Genomic DNA, 16,405 nt, shown 5'->3' with positions numbered 1-16,405 from the left:
TGGTGCTGGAGGGTCGTAGTGGTGGTGGTGGTGGAGGTCGTAGTATTAGTGGTGCTGGAGGTCGTGGTGGCGGTGTTGGTGGTGGTGCTGGAGGTCGTAGTGGTGGTGTTGGTGGTGGTGCTGGAGGTCGTAGTGGTGGTGGTGGTGGTGCTGGAGGTCGTAGTGGTGGTGTTGGTGGTGGTGCTGGAGGTCGTAGTGGTGGTGTTGGTGGTGGTGCTGGGGGTCGTAATGGTGGTGGTGGTGGTGGTGCTGGAGGTCGTAGTGGTGGTGGTGGGGATGTTGTTGGTGGTGGGGAGTGTCTAAGGATACACCAAACTAACCCTCTAACGTCTGGTCACCATCAGCTCCCCAGTAGACCACCCTGGTCCTCTCTACTCCCCAGTAGACCAGGGGGTCTCTACAGCCCCCAACCAGGGGGTCTCTACAGCCCCTACCCTGGTCCTCTCTACTCCCCAGTAGACCAGGGGGTCTCTACAGCCCCCAATCAGGGGTCTCTACAGCCCCCACCCTGGTCCTCCTGCTCCCCGGTAGACCAGGGGGTCTCTACAGCCCCCAACCTGGTCCTCTCTACTCCCCAGTAGACCAGCGGGGTCTCTACAGCCCCCCACCCTGGTCCGTGTAACAGAAACAAAAGAACCGACCATGAAATTCGCTCAGACTCACGTTACGCCAGTGATCGGCTTCGCCTTTTGAAACCCAGAGAGACAAAAACAAAATAAGTGCAAAAAAAAAAAAAGAGAAGAGAAAAAATCTACATAAGAAAGAAAATAAAACTCGAATCCATTATAAGATATATGTGTTACTTAGACCTACATATTCCTATAGAGGATCGAAAGTTTCACGACCTTCTGATGCTCCGGAGAAAAATGCTCCTAGATGTTTGAGGACACATTCGTACCTCTTTGTTTGCATTCGATTCCATCGAAAACTGGAATTTTTAGTCGAACCGAAAGTTATGAGAGCGATTCCCTCTGGAATCTATGATGACAGCTTGAGGGATAAACTATCTATAATGTAGAAGAAATAAAATCTGGAATGAAATGGTGGACGTCTGGAGTCCTGACGATTGTGGTGGTTGTGGTCAATGAGTCTGGCTGGTGATAGCGGACCCTCTGTGAGGCGCAATGGACTAGAGACGAAGAGATGGTTCCTTGGATCCTCCATGGCCCATCGGTAACCCTACCTTACTCAAGCAAGAGATAAAGTGACGCCTCTCCCAAGGGCAACAGAAGGATCCTAAACAGCCCTGAACTTTGCCTCCAAATTTACTCAGAGCAGAGCAATGAAACGCTTCCTATATCTCCCGCTATCAGTGACAACCTAATCTCTGTTATCACTACGTGGACCTCCTCCCTGAGTGACAAGACAAATGCCATTTAGTAGTCCTGGCTACGTCTAAAGCCTATGACAAGGTGTGATCTGCAGTCTCTCTCTCTCTCTCTCTCTCTCTCTCTCTCTCTCTCTCTCTCTCTCTCTCTCTCTCTCTCTCTCTCTCCCTCGGCTCTCCTCCCTCACCTTGCTCTATCATCATCAACCATCCTCCTTCAGGTTGGTGAGTCTCCGTGAATGCTGATGGTTCGACCTCCTCCAGTCACCAGCGGGCGTTCCTCGGGGTCCTGCTACCCCTCCTACACACCTCCTCCACTTCCTCTACCTCCTCCTCCTCCTCCTCTTGCTTCGACACCTAACCTAATTCGTGCATACGTGGACGTCTTGCCTGTCTATATTTTCCTCCACTCCTTCTTCAGATCTCTGCCTTCTCTGGCAAACGATCTACATCCCGTCTCGTCAAAAACTCTCTTGTATACTCGGATATGGAGAGGATTTCCCAGCGGACCTGACGTGAGCTAGTCAACCTCACATCTTCTCTCCCATTTCTTTCTAAAACTCATCCCGAATTTCCCCCTTCCGTCTTCCCTGATGACTCAAGTCACACCATCAGTCAGGCACGAATTTCCCCCCTCCGTCTTCCCTGATGACTCAAGTCACACCATCAGTCAGGCACGAATTTCCCCCTTCCGTCTTCCCCGATGACTCAAGTCACACCATCAGTCAGGTCAGTCATGACCACCTGAATCCTTTTCTGGGGAGGAACAAGGAGGGTTTTAAGAACAGAAGTAGGTTCGAAGATCATGATGTTGCTCTTGAACACGTTGCAGAGAAGGTTTTAAAGGAGGAAAAAAAGGTGTTTGCAACATCACTTTAGGAAGTCTTGACCCCGGGAGACATCTGAATACTATTAAGAGCTGAGGAAATGCACGTGTGAGAGTACTCAACTTGGGGGTGTAGAAAATTGGTGTGAAATCACCGTGGGAGTGCGAGAGGGGTTGTGCAACGCTCACTGTGGTCATCTGATCTTACTGTGGATGAGGGTGGTCGCGCGAGCTGATAGCCAGGCCGGGTGGGTGTGACTGTGGCGACGGAGAATGGGAACTCTGCCTCATGTAGTGTATGCAGATGACGCCGTGTTGGTACTTGAAGTCAGAGGAGGGGCTGGCGCGAATAGCACGGGGGAGGCAGGGAAGGCGGAAGCCGGTTCGATGACCCGTGCAGGAAGAAGATTTTGGAAAGCGAAGGCCAAGAAGAATAATAACAGGGACGCCGAGTTATTGAAAGCGAAGGGAAATCAGACTGGAAAAGTTTGTTTAGTGAAGAAATGGAAGTTGTGAGAGAGAGAGAGAGAGAGAGAGAGAGAGAGAGAGAGAGAGAGAGAGAGAGAGAGAGAGAGAGAGAGAGAGAGAGTCTGGATATCTGGGAGTAAAGTCTGGTGAGGGTGGTAGCGGGGAGAGGTTGGTGAGGAGGAGAAGGAGGAGGAGGAGGTGATGAAGCTGCTGGAAGTACAGTGTAAGGTGGGAGGATACAGTCCGACAGAATGTGTGGCAGAAGTGGACGTGAAAGATGACGCAGCGCTGAGGTAAGGGCGTCCAGACTCAGGTGTACGTAGGTCAGGAGAGGCAAAGAAAATAGATGAATAAGAACAACAAGAGATGGATGATTACTTACATCAGAAACTGAAATGAGAAGGATAGATAGGATGAAAGAGGAGCAAGACGTGAGAGGGTGATGGGATGTGAAGTTATTACAATGTCGTATGGATGAATGTTAAGTTATTAGAAGGTTGCATGGATGAATGTGAAGTTATTAGAATGTCGAATGCATGAATGTGAAGTTATTAGAAGGTTGCATGGATGAATGTGAAGTTATTAGAATGTCGAATGCATGAATGTGAAGTTATTAGAAGGTTGCATGGATAATTGTGAAGTTATTAGAATGTCGAATGGATGAATGTGAAGTTATCAAAATATCGTATAGATGAATGTGAAGTTATAAAAATGTCGTATAGATGAGTGTGTCGTTATTAGAATGTCGAATGGATGAATGTGAAGCTATCAAAATGTGTATAGGTGAATGTGAAGATATGAAAATGTCGTATAGATGCGTGTGTCGTTATTAGAATGTCGTATAGATGAATGTCAAGTTATCAAAATGTACAGATGAATGTGAAGTTATAAAATTGTCGTATAGATGCGTGTGAAGATATTAGAATGTTGTACGGATGAATGTGAAGTTACTGTAATGTCGTAGAGATGAATGTGAAGTTATAGTTATGTCGCAGAGATGAATGTCTTACAGGATGGTATGTATGGTCACGCAAACATACGACAGACGACAGTTTGGTCCAGAAGATAGACTGTTGTACAGTAGAAGGTACGAAATGGCTGGGCAGAACAGAGAAGAGATTTCGTAAGACAATGGATTAGGTCTGGGGGATAGTACACATACAGAGAGATAGATATGTCAGCGGACCGGATAGAACGGAAGCAATTTACGTGTAGAAAAAAAGATACGAACAGAATCATATAAATCTTCCTCTGAGTCAACTTAGTGAATTGAATGATTAAAAAAGATAAAGAATAACTTTTACAAGTGTATACACGAACGCGCGCTTCACTTGGCATTGGATAACAATAGTTAAAGACTTTGTGGGTCTGTGATGTTGCCAAGGCTACACTGTATATGCCTGGTTTTCACCCCCACCCTCACTGGAATTACGAAATGGAGTACAGACAATAGAGGAACACACTGGCGTTCTCTCTCTCTCTCTCTCTCTCTCTCTCTCTCTCTCTCTCTCTCTCTCTCTCTCTCTCTCTCTCTCTCTCTCTCTCTCTCTCTCTCTCTCTCTCTCTTTTGCTCTGTTCTTCACAGAAGACCCAGCCTTTGATGAGGACTTTTATCCTTGACTGGATTCTCTATCAGAAAAAAAGAAGATTATTCTAATTTGATTCTGAAAATGTTTCCCATAATATTAAAGCCGAAGTTTCCACAGTACAGTAATTTGATTCCCTCTGAGAGTAGAACCCATACAGGACATGACCCAGTCTTCAGGCCTGGAAGTGTTCCAGGACAGAGCCAGTCTTCAGGCCTAGAAGTGTTCCAGGACATGACCCAGTCTTCAGGCCTGGAAGTGTTCCAGGACAAGGCTCAGTCCTCAGGCCTGGAAGTGTTCCAGGACAAAGCCCAGTCCTCAGGCCTGGAAGTGTTCCAGGACATGACCCAGTCTTCAGGCCTGGAAGTGTTCCAGGACAAGGCTCAGTCCTCAGGCCTAGAAGTGTTCCAGGACAGAGCCCAGTCTTCAGGCCTGGAAGTGTTCCAGGACATGACCCAGTCTTCAGGCCTGGAAGTGTTCCAGGACAGAGCCCAGTCCTCAGGCCTGGAAGTGTTCCAGGACATGACCCAGTCCTCAGGCCTGGAAGTGTTTCAGGACAAGGCTCAGTCCTCAGGCCTAGAAGTGTTCCAGGACAGAGCCCAGTCTTCAGGCCTGGAAGTGTTCCAGGACATGACCCAGTCTTCAGGCCTGGAAGTGTTCCAGGACATGACCCAGTCTTCAGGCCTGGAAGTGTTCCAGGACAAGGGTCAGTCCTTAGTCCTGGAAGTGTTCCAGGACAAAGCCCAGTCCTCAGGCCTGGAAGTGTTCCAGGACAAGGCTCAGTCCTTAGTCCTGGAAGTGTTCCAGGACAAAGCCCAGTCCTCAGGCCTGGAAGTGTTCCAGGACGAGGCTCAGTCCTTAGTCCTGGGAGTGTTCCAGGACAGAGTCCAGTCTCCTGGTGCGTATAATGTATCACACTTGACCCAGGAGGATATCATAATAACCCCAGTACATCAGCTTCACCCAGCGGGCAAACTGCGCCCCAGCGAGACAGTGAAAATGAAAATCAATCCAGAAATAAAATTCAGTCCATAAATATAGATCAATCCAGCAATAAAAATCAATCCAGCAATAAAAATCAATCCAGAAATTAAAATCAATCCAGAAATTGAAATTAATCCAGAAACAAAAATTAATCCAGAAATATGAATTAATGCAGACATTTAGATTAATCCAGAATTCAAAATTAATCCAGAAATTAGAATTGATCTAGAAATTCAAATTAATTCCGAAATTCTTATCAATCTAGATATTCAAAGTAATCCAGAAATTCTTATCAATCTAGAAATTCAAATTAATCCAGAAATAAAGATTGATCCAGAAATTCTTATTAATCCAGAAATTCTAATTAATCCAGAAATTCTTTTTAATCTAGAAATTCAAATTAATCCAGAAATTCTTATCAATCTAGAAATTCAAATTAATCCAGAAATAAAGATTGATCCAGAAATTCTTATTAATCCAGAAATTCTAATTAATCCAGAAATTCTTATTAATCCAGAAATAAAAACTAATCCAGAAATTCCTATTCACTCGCAACAGAAATACGTAACATTCAGAAAATTATACACACACACTTTTATGTTCAAATTTAGTTCATAATATAAAACGGGAGTCAGGAGGAGAAAAAAAAAATTGAATATGAATATTCATTTTCCATGAATATATATATATATAAAAGGATGACGTAAGAACTATTTCAGAAACACTGGATTCCAGTCTAGGTGAAAATATCACTTTCCAATCTCGTCTTCCAGACAAATGACTTCATCCTAAGAACAAGGGACTATGAGTCTTAACAGCTGTATGTCATAACAATCCAATTACTCGATTAACAGCTCTTTTTTTTTCCTTTAATACCCTGGCGCAAGCGGTAAGAGACCAACCATCTAATTACCTTGTCAAGTGGTTGAAAACAACCACTGTGATTTATCACTGGAGGTCCGGGAGGAGGGAACAGGATGACATAATTGCCATTGGCTGGAGTTCCCTACGACCACCACAGCGACCTCCTTTGTTTGGCCAGCGAGATGAGTGGCTTCCAGCCCCACAGCACAGGCGCCTGGAACTTGGTCTGTACCCCCCCATCAAAGGACCTCAAGAAGACCTCCTTCCCACCTTCCCTTGGCTGCGAGAAGAGTGGCCTCCAGCCCTACAGCACAGGCGCCTGGAACTTGGTCTTCACCCCCCTCCGATCCAAGGACCTCAAGAAGACCTCCCTCCCACCTCCCCTTGGCTGCGAGATGAGTGGCTTCCAGCCCCACAGCACAGGCGCCTGGAACTTGGTCTTTACACACACCCCGATCCAAGGACCTCAAGAAGACCTCCTTCCCACCTTCCCTTGGCTGCGAGATGAATGGCTTCCAGCCCCACAGCACAGGCGCCTGGAACTTGGTCTTTACACACACCCCGATCCAAGGACCTCAAGAAGACCTCCCTCCCACCTCCCCTTGGCTGGAAACCACGTCTGGGTGACGCTGAATGCGATATTCCAGCTGGGACCACTATGAGTTATGCCGGATCCCTCTGTGGGACTGGGACCTTACCCTGGGAGGTGGGTAAGATGCCATGAATGCTTTGGGATCGTAATGCTCAAATTAACAGCACCACAGATAATGGTGATCTGAGTCTTACAAGCTGGAATCACTCTCCTGAGAAAACGGAACCCGTCACTATCTTTAGGGATTCCAAGGGTCCTTCCCGAAGATCCCTCACTATCTTTAGGGACTCTACGGGTCCTTCCCGAATATCCCTCACTATCTTTAGGGATTCCAAGGGTCCTTCCCGAAGATCCCTCACTATCTTTAGGGATTCCAAGGGTCTTCCCGAATATCCCTCACTATCTTTAGGGATTCCAAGGGTCCTTCCCGAAGATCCCTCGCCATCTTTAGGGATTCCACGCGCCCTTTCCGAATATCCCCTACTATCTTTAGGGACTCCAGTTGTCCTTCCCGAATATTTCATGTCATATTCATTGCATAGAAGGACAAAATGAAGATGAACATGTTCAGAACTCTGATATAAATGTGCTTCATCTAAATACACAACGAAACGGAAGAAGAGGAGAAGGAGGAGAAAGAAGGAGGAGATGGAGAAAGAGGAGGAGGTGGAGGAGGAAGAGGAGGAGGTGGAGGAGAAGAGGAGGAGGAGGAGGAGAAGAGAAGGAGGTGGAGGAGGAAGAGGAGGAGGAGGAGGAGAAAGAGAAGGAGGTGGAGGAGGAAGAGGAGGAGGAGGAGGAGAAAGAGAAGGAGGTGGAGGAGGAAGAGGAGGAGGAGGAGGAGAAAGAGAAGGAGGTGGAGGAGGAAGAGGAGGAGGAGGAGAAAGAGAAGGAGGTGGAGGAGGAAGAGGAGGAGGAGGAGGAGAAAGAGAAGGAGGTGGAGGAGGAACAGGAAGAGGAGGAGGGGGAAGAAGAGGAGGAGGGGGAAGAGAAGGAGGAGGAGGAGGAGGGGGAAGAGGAAGAGGAGGAGGAGGAGGAGGAAGGAGTAGGATATACAGAGGTCGACGTGTGTAGCCAGCAGGTCCAATGCTCTCTAATCTAATAGTAATTAGTGTAAGGGACGGCTTCCACTGCCCTAATATAGTGTGTGTAATTACCTATGTGTACTGTACGGTGTTGGGAGGGGGGGGGGTGGGTTCCGTACACCCACGGGACCAACCCATCACTGGAACCTTCTCAACCACCTTCCATTTTCTTTTTGTTTCTAACGTTCGTATGTTGTAAGTGATTCACAGTTCCATACATTTCTCCCCACTTGTACTATGAAAGTACTTCTTTACATGTCATTCTTCAACTTACTCCATTCCCCCACTACCTATATACTTCTAATCCTTTGATAGCAAGTGTCTTGTTTATCTAAGCTCATGGTGGCTGGCTGTTCTAATCCTTGCATGTTTCGAAAGGGACTATCTACGTCACCAAGTGGGTTTAACAACCTAAAGGTTGTAATCAGGTCACCCTTCACTCTCAATTCTTCTATAAAGAGGAAATGTAAGACCTCTAGTCTTTCCCCTGTATATCGGATCTCATAATTTAAGTGCCATCTTTGCTGTCCTCCTCTGGATCTTCTCTATGAATTCATCATTCTTTCAGTGCAGACACCGAGCGTGAGGAGCATGGGTTAATCATGGCCTTACACAGAGAACGTGGACAGCATTTGCTGAATGTTTTCTTACCTCTGTACTTAGATGCTGTCGTGATGTTCGCCAGCAGACAGTGTGACTCCTTTGCTATTTCTCCTGATGTGGAACTCTAGCGACAGGTTAGGGACGATGTTAAACCCCAAGTTCCAGTCTTTCACGCGCGCGCACACACACACACACACACACACACACACACACACACACACACACTCCTGCAGCTTATTATCTGGATAGATGATATTCATGATGAGTCCTTCTTTCACTATGTCCCATCTTCATAACTTTGACATTTACCTGAGTTCACTTTACTCGACCAAGTATCAGACCAACATGAGAGTTTCATCTTGATTCCTTGGTAAGTGAATACAATCCTTGTCGCTTGTAACTTTCCCCCATGACCCTCGCATCATCCACGCACATGTCGGGGTAAGATTCCGATCCATTCTGTCAAGTCCTTCACGAAGATCAAGAAGAGCAATGGTTCCAGGATAACCCTGCGGTACGCCACTGACGCCCTCAACCATTTGAGAGATGGCTCCTCTGATGAGCGTCCTTTATTCCCCCTCTGACAAGATAATCTATCCATAGAAGGAGTCTCCACCTTATCCCTGCGTGGGTATCCAGTTTTCTTTTTTTTTGCTTTACCAGATTTCCATTTGGTATAGTGTCAAAGGCTTTGGTATAGTGTCAAATGCTTTCAGGCAGTCCTGATACAGACTATTCACCCAGTCTTCTCTCCTGTGCAGACCGGAGTTCACTCTCTCGTAGAAATCTGAGAGGCTCGTTACGCACAACCTCCTCCTTTCCTGTCTCTCACTCAGTCTCTCCTCTGGAAGAAGGTATCCATCTGCTTTTCGATGATCTTTTCCAGTGCCTTCCAGACCACACTCGTCAAGGCAGATCGCTCTCTGTAGTTCAATCTCTTCTCTCAGTCTTCTTCCTTGTAGACCGGCATGGCCTTGGCCCTCTCTCACACTCCCTTAACACTTAACAATATTCCAACTCTATCTTGAACGACATTTCTTGTCGTTTGTTGAATGTATCGCCACGTATCCTCAGCATATATGGATATCTTTCATCAGGGCCATAAGCCTTAGTTGGGTCAAAACCCCCTTTAGGTATTTCATGATGTCGCCTCGAGATGTTCAAATGTTACCCATGACTTCCCTATTCATTCTCACTAGGCATGAGGCGATAGTGTCTTCCGCCGTGCAACCCAATGTTGGACGATCCATCCACTTCCTCACATCCTCCTCCTCCTCCTCCATAGCTCTTTCCCTCTGGATTCTCTAGTCTCGTCAGCTACACGTTAGCCCAGGTTTGACTCCCGATAAAGTTATGGGAAAGTTTGGGATCATCATCGTCTGCCTTTGGCCACAACATTCTCTCCAAAAAATCTCGTGGATCCTTCTTTCTTACCCTGCTACACCTGTTCCTCTCTCTCTCTCTCTCTCTCTCTCTCTCTCTCTCTCTCTCTCTCTCTCTCTCTCTCTCTCTCTCTCTCATACTTTTCCGTTGCGGGCTGGCTCCAGTGCCACTTGCATCTTCAACCAATTTGTTATTTTCACTCTCAGTTCCGTATTTGAGGCCGGAGTTAACCCAATGTTCTTACTCCTTCCTTGTCGATTTCGCAGAACCTTTCACCACAATACCATACGTCCTCCTCTGTCACCGTCTACGTATGTAGATTTCAATCCTCTCAAGGATAGTCACCTTTTTCTATACATCTGCCTGTGGCTCAAGATGATCGTCATGAACTCCTTGTGGGAAACAGAAAACGGAGTCAGAAAAGCTTTCTGGCCGCCCAAAAGACACACACACACACACACACACACAGTGTCAGCCCACACCCTCCTCCTCCTCCTCCTCGCCTGGGGTCAACGCTCACACTCAGTCCGAGGTGCCCAAAGGATTTGCTTTGCGTGACTTCCTTGCCCTCCGAGGCTGTACTATCTCCCTCTCCTTCGTCTGCAGTCATCCATCTGTTTCCTGATGGTCTCCACCGGTGTTTCACGGAGTGTGTGTGCATCTCCACCTAAGGGAAAGCAGGAGCGACAGGAAAGCAGTAACATTAAGTAACAATAAAAAGCAGCAGCAGCAGCAGCAAGAACAACAGCAAGAGCAAGCAACAAAAACAGCAGCGAGAGCAGCAGAAACAAGAACAATAATAAGAAAAAACAAGTGTAAAAATTTCGTATTGGGAAAGCCTTTGACAAGGTGTGTTCCCTGGGGTCAGCCACAAGAACAACAATAAGAAAAGAAAAATAACAAATGTAAACATTTCGTATTGGGAAAGCCTTTGACACGGTGTGTTCCCTGGGTCAGCCACAAGAACAACAATAAGAAAAGAAAAATAACAAATGTAAACATTTCGTATTGGGAAAGCCTTTGACACGGTGTGTTCCCTGGGTCAGCCACAAGAACAACAATAAGAAATAAACAAAACAACAACAAATGTAAACATTTCGTATTGGGAAAGCCTTTGACAAGGTGTGTTCCCGGGGTCAGATTTCCAACCTTCTCTCTTTCAGCTCCTCCCTCCCGCCGTTCCATCATACCTTGTGCATCCTCTCTCACCGGTCCATTCCACAAGTGTTGATGGATCAGCCTCTCGTTCTGAACCCTCTGAACAGCGATGTTCCTCTCTCCCAAGCTCTTCCCCGATCTTAAGAAGGACTTTCCCATCACAAACAAGTAACTCCGCCCATTCAAACGCTGATGACTCTACTCCACTCTCCTCCACGACTTTCAAATCCTCTCCAACGTCTCCGGAAATCGATCTACATCTTGATTCCTCCTCCCATCCTCGTACATTTGGATCTAAATACGATATTCAAGTGAGGGAAAGGTAAATCTAAGTGAGCGATACACATCCAAGACTCGATTTCCTTCTAGAGTAACGTCTAATTTACCTTAGCAAAAAGTTCTATTCAGCTGATGATTCTGACCAGTGACTTTGACCAGGACAGAGGATTGATCTGTCCTCGTTTGCAACACTGCTCCCACATTTAGGGAGTTGATCCGTCCTCGTTTGCAGCACTGATCCCACATTTAGGGACTTGATCCGTCCTCGTTTGCAACACTGCTCCCACATTTAGGGAGTTGATCCGTCCTCGTTTGCAACACTGCTCCCACATTTAGGGAGTTGATCCGTCCTCGTTTGCAGCACTGCTCCCACATTTAGGGAGTTGATCCGTTCTCGTTTGCAGCACTGCTCCCACATTTAGGGAGGTCCTGGCTCGACGAACTAACTGGACAGAGTTGATCCCATTACCAACTCTCCCAGACCGACCTCAAAACCTGATCTACTTTACCTGCACCTCTAGATCTTTTTTTTTTTTTCATCCACTTGGTTGTAGATATTCCTTTGGAGGAAATAGATTTTCTACCTTCGGTTCCTCCTGTTAGCAGCAGCTGGCTCTTTGAAATCCTTTGTCTGTAGCTTGACCAAGCAAGCATTTACGTCAAGCATTTACGTTGTAGGATGACTGTATTGCCGTCACCAGCTCAGGGAGGGAGACCAAATTGGAGTTGGAAAGATGGAGTGAAAAAGATTTTGTGTGATCGGGGCCTGAACATGCAGGAGGGTGAAAGGAGGGCAAGGAATAGAGTGAATTGGAGCGATGTGGTATACCGGGGTTGACGTGCTGTCAGTGGATTGAATCAAGGCATGTGAAGCGTCTGGGGTAAACCATGGAAAGCTGTGTAGGTATGTATATTTGCGTGTGTGGACGTATGTATATACATGTGTATGGGGGTGGGTTGGGCCATTTCTTTCGTCTGTTTCCTTGCGCTACCTCGCAAATGCGGGAGACAGCGACAAAGTATAAAAAAAAAAAAAAAAAAAAGCTCAGGGATGAGCTATTGTGATGTTTACTTCCTTCCTTACACCGCTCAACTTTGCTGAAGGATGGGCCATTGTGATATTTCTTTCTTTCCTTACACCGCTCAACTTTGGAACTCCTTGCTATCTCGCGGCGTCTTCTCCAGCATCAACGCCCTGACGATTTTTGATACGAAAGGCGAACTTTCCACTTCCTCAGATAACACAGACTCTTCCTTTCCTATGTCATTATTTTTTCCCCTCTTTTTTTCCCCTCCCCCTAACTTAATTCCTGGTCTTAATGAAGGCTTGTCTCCCTACCTGGCGAGGTCTTCAGAGGAAAATAGGGCGTGTGTGTGTGTCAGGAGGACAAGGATGTGCTGGATGAAGGGAACAACCAAAAGATATTCAGAAAAAATAATAATCCCAGACTCCGTTTTCTATCTTGAGCCCCTGATGAGAGACTACACCATCAAGAGAGAGAGAGAGAGAGAGAGAGAGAGAGAGAGAGAGAGAGAGAGAGAGTCCACCCAGAAGGCCATGGTCATAGTAAGATTCAGCGCCAAAAAAGAAGAAAAAAAATCGAGGCCCTTTTTTTTTTTCATACCCGACGTAACCCAGTATTACTAAAGACGGGAATACGTGGGTTCAGCTCATCACCAAGTTATGACGGAATGTTGACGACTGTTCTTGGCCAGCAAACCATTTCTTGACTCGGATCCTCCTCCCCAAAAGTCATAGTATGGAGTCTGTAGTCTTAAACAATGCAAAATGTTCTATACGTCCATACATATATCATCGACACTTGACCCTTATATATACTCGACACCCGTGTCTACTACAATCGTGGAGGTTCCCCATTCCTCTGTGGGTTCTCTTTTGGAAGTCATTTCAAGACAAGGATCTTCCCAGATCACTTTAACATCCTATTAGCGCCTCCCACTGTCCAACCCAGACACGGCCTAACAACGCATCTACAAGACGAACAAGGCCCTTCCGGCGAAGGCAATCCTGTCGGTGTATTTACTTGACCGATACATCATCGCTGGGTCGCCTTCCATGAGGTGTTCCTCATTAAAGACATGTCTGTCATCTGGTACACACAGTCCTGTGTCCTTTCCTCAAGCAGTTGCGAGAGTAAGACATGTTCTGCGTGGTACAACGAAGCTGTAATGATACGCTATCGACCAGGGAAGGTCCATTTTACCATCGTCGAGCCATCACCAGGTCGTTTAAGAAGCACACAAGTGATTAGTGCCTCGACCCACGCGTCTAGTTAGATATTACCTGTTGCATTATTGCATTTAGCCGAGTGAGGTCATCCATTCCCCCCCCTCCTCGCGTTACGCTCCACAGGAATCCAGGCCTTCTGCAGCGACTACATCAGGCAGGTTCTCTTCCGCTTCAGCGCGCGCGCTGTAGTCGGCCTCGAGTTTCCATAATTGTGAGTAATAACTCAGACAACAGGTCTGAAATATGGATCCCGGTGGTGTCCGGACGGTTAATGATGGATGCGAGGCGATCCGTGAGGCATGATAGTGTCGAACGAGGGCTGCTGGTTGAGCTCAGGGGGGTGAACACATCTGGTGAGGCCCTCGCTCTGTGTTCATGGCCGGGAAGAGGAGTAATGGGGGAGCCCATCTTCATCCCAAGATCGACATCTCAGTCACACACACACACACACGCGCGCGCGCGGAGCCAGAGCACAACCATCATAAATAGCAAGAAACGAGGCACATAAAGAAGAACGGTACGAACCCTTCGTCAGGATGAACAACGATCGATATATCCGCAGAAGGCAGGTCTGCATCTCTTAAGCTGCCTGCCCCTCTCCTTCCTTCCCTCCCTCCCTCCCTCTCTCCTTCCTTCCCTCCCTCCCTCTCTCCTTCCCTCCCTCCCTCCCTTGCGACACCAGCAGATTGCTGGAACTGCTGGAGCTCCTGCACCACATCTTGGTGCAACGTCTGCCAGGGAGGAACTTGTGGATTACGACCTCAGGAAGTCAAACGTATCTGGTCCAGCGAGATTCCTCCCTCCCTCCCTCTCTCTCTCTCTCTCTCTCTCTCTCTCTCTCTCTCTCTCTCTCTCTCTCTCTCTCTCTCCCACCCACCCCACCAAGTCCTTCCAAGCCACGAAGGACAGGAAATCATCATTTCCGGGTGCCTTCCAGCAACTCCCCAGGATCACCGGTAAACTCTCACGGCAGGTTACCCTCGCACAAGGGCAGCTCCTCCCGGTACTTACAGACGCATCCTGTCCAGAGCGGTTCCTCGAGACTCCACCTTTCCTGCGGGAGGGAGGGAGCGATGTTCTCAGCCCAGGGAAAAAGGAGGTTGTTGTCCAGCCCTCACGTTGCCAGCCCTCACCCACTGAGTGTTGCAACCAAGACATTCCACCTCACGCCCTCCCCGACGTCCACGGAGGAAGGGCGTCGCCTTCCGGGCGAGTCTAAGCGATCCTGACAGGTATACGACGCCCTAGGGCCGACTTGCTAGACAGTCCATCGGACTCACGAAGGAAGCTGGCAAACTTGGTGGGACGAGACACACTTCCCAGACAACCCGGACGAAAGACGAACTTTGACACAACACTAAAAAAAAAAAAGAATAAACATCACCTTTCCCAAGCCCACCTGAAGACGACCCACTGGTGTAGTCTCGTCGAACCAAAAGCATTTCGAACACCTTCCTCGTACATTACGAACCCTTGCAAGGAAGATATCCCTCATCCCTTCCATTTTTCTCTGGTCGTATCCCCCCCCTGCCTCACCCACGGTCCCTAACCTACTACCTCCAGAAATAGAGTCCTTTTTCAGCTCTCCTTACAGGACCCTTCACTTCCGAGCCATCACATCCACCGGACAAAACACTCTAGCGACGAAGGAGGACCTCTTCTACCCCGTCACTCTACCCACTGTGAGAGGAGGAGGAGGAGGGAGACCACAAGACTCTTACCTCCGTCCTGGAGTACAGGGCAGTAGAAAGCATCCCTCCCTCCCTCCCTTCCTCCTTCCCTCCCTCCCTCCCTTCTTCCCTCCCTCCCTCCTTCCCTCCCTCCTTGTTCATTTGCCCCGTGGGTGGAGTGTCCTCTTGGTCAACGGACAAACGGGATTTGACTTAGAGGGGTCTTGAGAGAGAAAGGCACACAACCCTGACCTGTCCCACACCGCCGTGTTACAACCCTGATCTTCCCTACACTGCTGAGTTACAACCCTGATCTTCCCTACACTGCTGAGTTACAGCCCTGATCTTCCCTACACTGCTGAGTTACAACCCTGACCTGCCCCAAATTGTTGAGTTACAACCCTGACCTGCCCCACACCACTGTGTTACAACCATGATCTGCCCCACACTGTTGAGTTACAACCCTGACCTGCCCCACACTGACGTGTTACAACCATGATCTGCCCCACACTGTTGAGTTACAACCATGATCTGCCCCACACTGCCGTGTTACGACCCTGATCTGTCCCACCGCCGTGTTACAACCCTGATCTTCCCTACACTGCTGAGTTACAGCCCTGACCTGCCCCACACTACTGTGTTACAACCCTGATCTGCCCTACACTGCTGAGTTACAACCCTGATCTGCCCCACACTGAGGTGTTACAACCATGACCTGCCCCACACTGACGTGTTACAACCATGATCTGCCCCACACTATTGAGTTACAACCATGACCTGCCCCACACTGCCGTGTTACAACCCTGATCTGCCCCACACCGCCGTGTTACAACCCTGACCTGCCCAACACTGCTGAGTTACAACCATGACCTGACCCACACTGCTGAGTTACAACCCTGATCTGCCCCACACTGAGGTGTTACAACCATGACCTGCCCCACACTGAGGTGTTACAACCATGATCTGCCCCACACTGTTGAGTTACAACCATGACCTGCCCCACACTGTTGAGTTACAACCCTGACCTGCCCCACACTGCCGTGTTACAACCCTGATCTGCCCCACACTGCTGAGTTACAACCCTGACCTGCCCCACACCGCCGTGTTACAACCCTGATCTTCCCTACACTGCTGAGTTACAACCCTGATCTTCCCCACACTGCTGAGTTACAACCCTGACCTGCCCCACATGCTGAGTTACAACCATGATCTGCCCCACACTGCTGAGTTACAACCATGACCTGCCCCACACTGCTGAGTTACAACCATGACCTGCCCCACAGTGCCGTGTTACAACACTGATTTGCCCAACACTGCTGAGTTACAAACATG

This window comes from Panulirus ornatus, chromosome 18 (genome assembly GCF_036320965.1).
Source record: "Panulirus ornatus isolate Po-2019 chromosome 18, ASM3632096v1, whole genome shotgun sequence".
Lineage (NCBI taxonomy): Eukaryota > Metazoa > Arthropoda > Malacostraca > Decapoda > Palinuridae > Panulirus > Panulirus ornatus.
Note: the sequence above shows the minus strand (reverse complement) of the source record.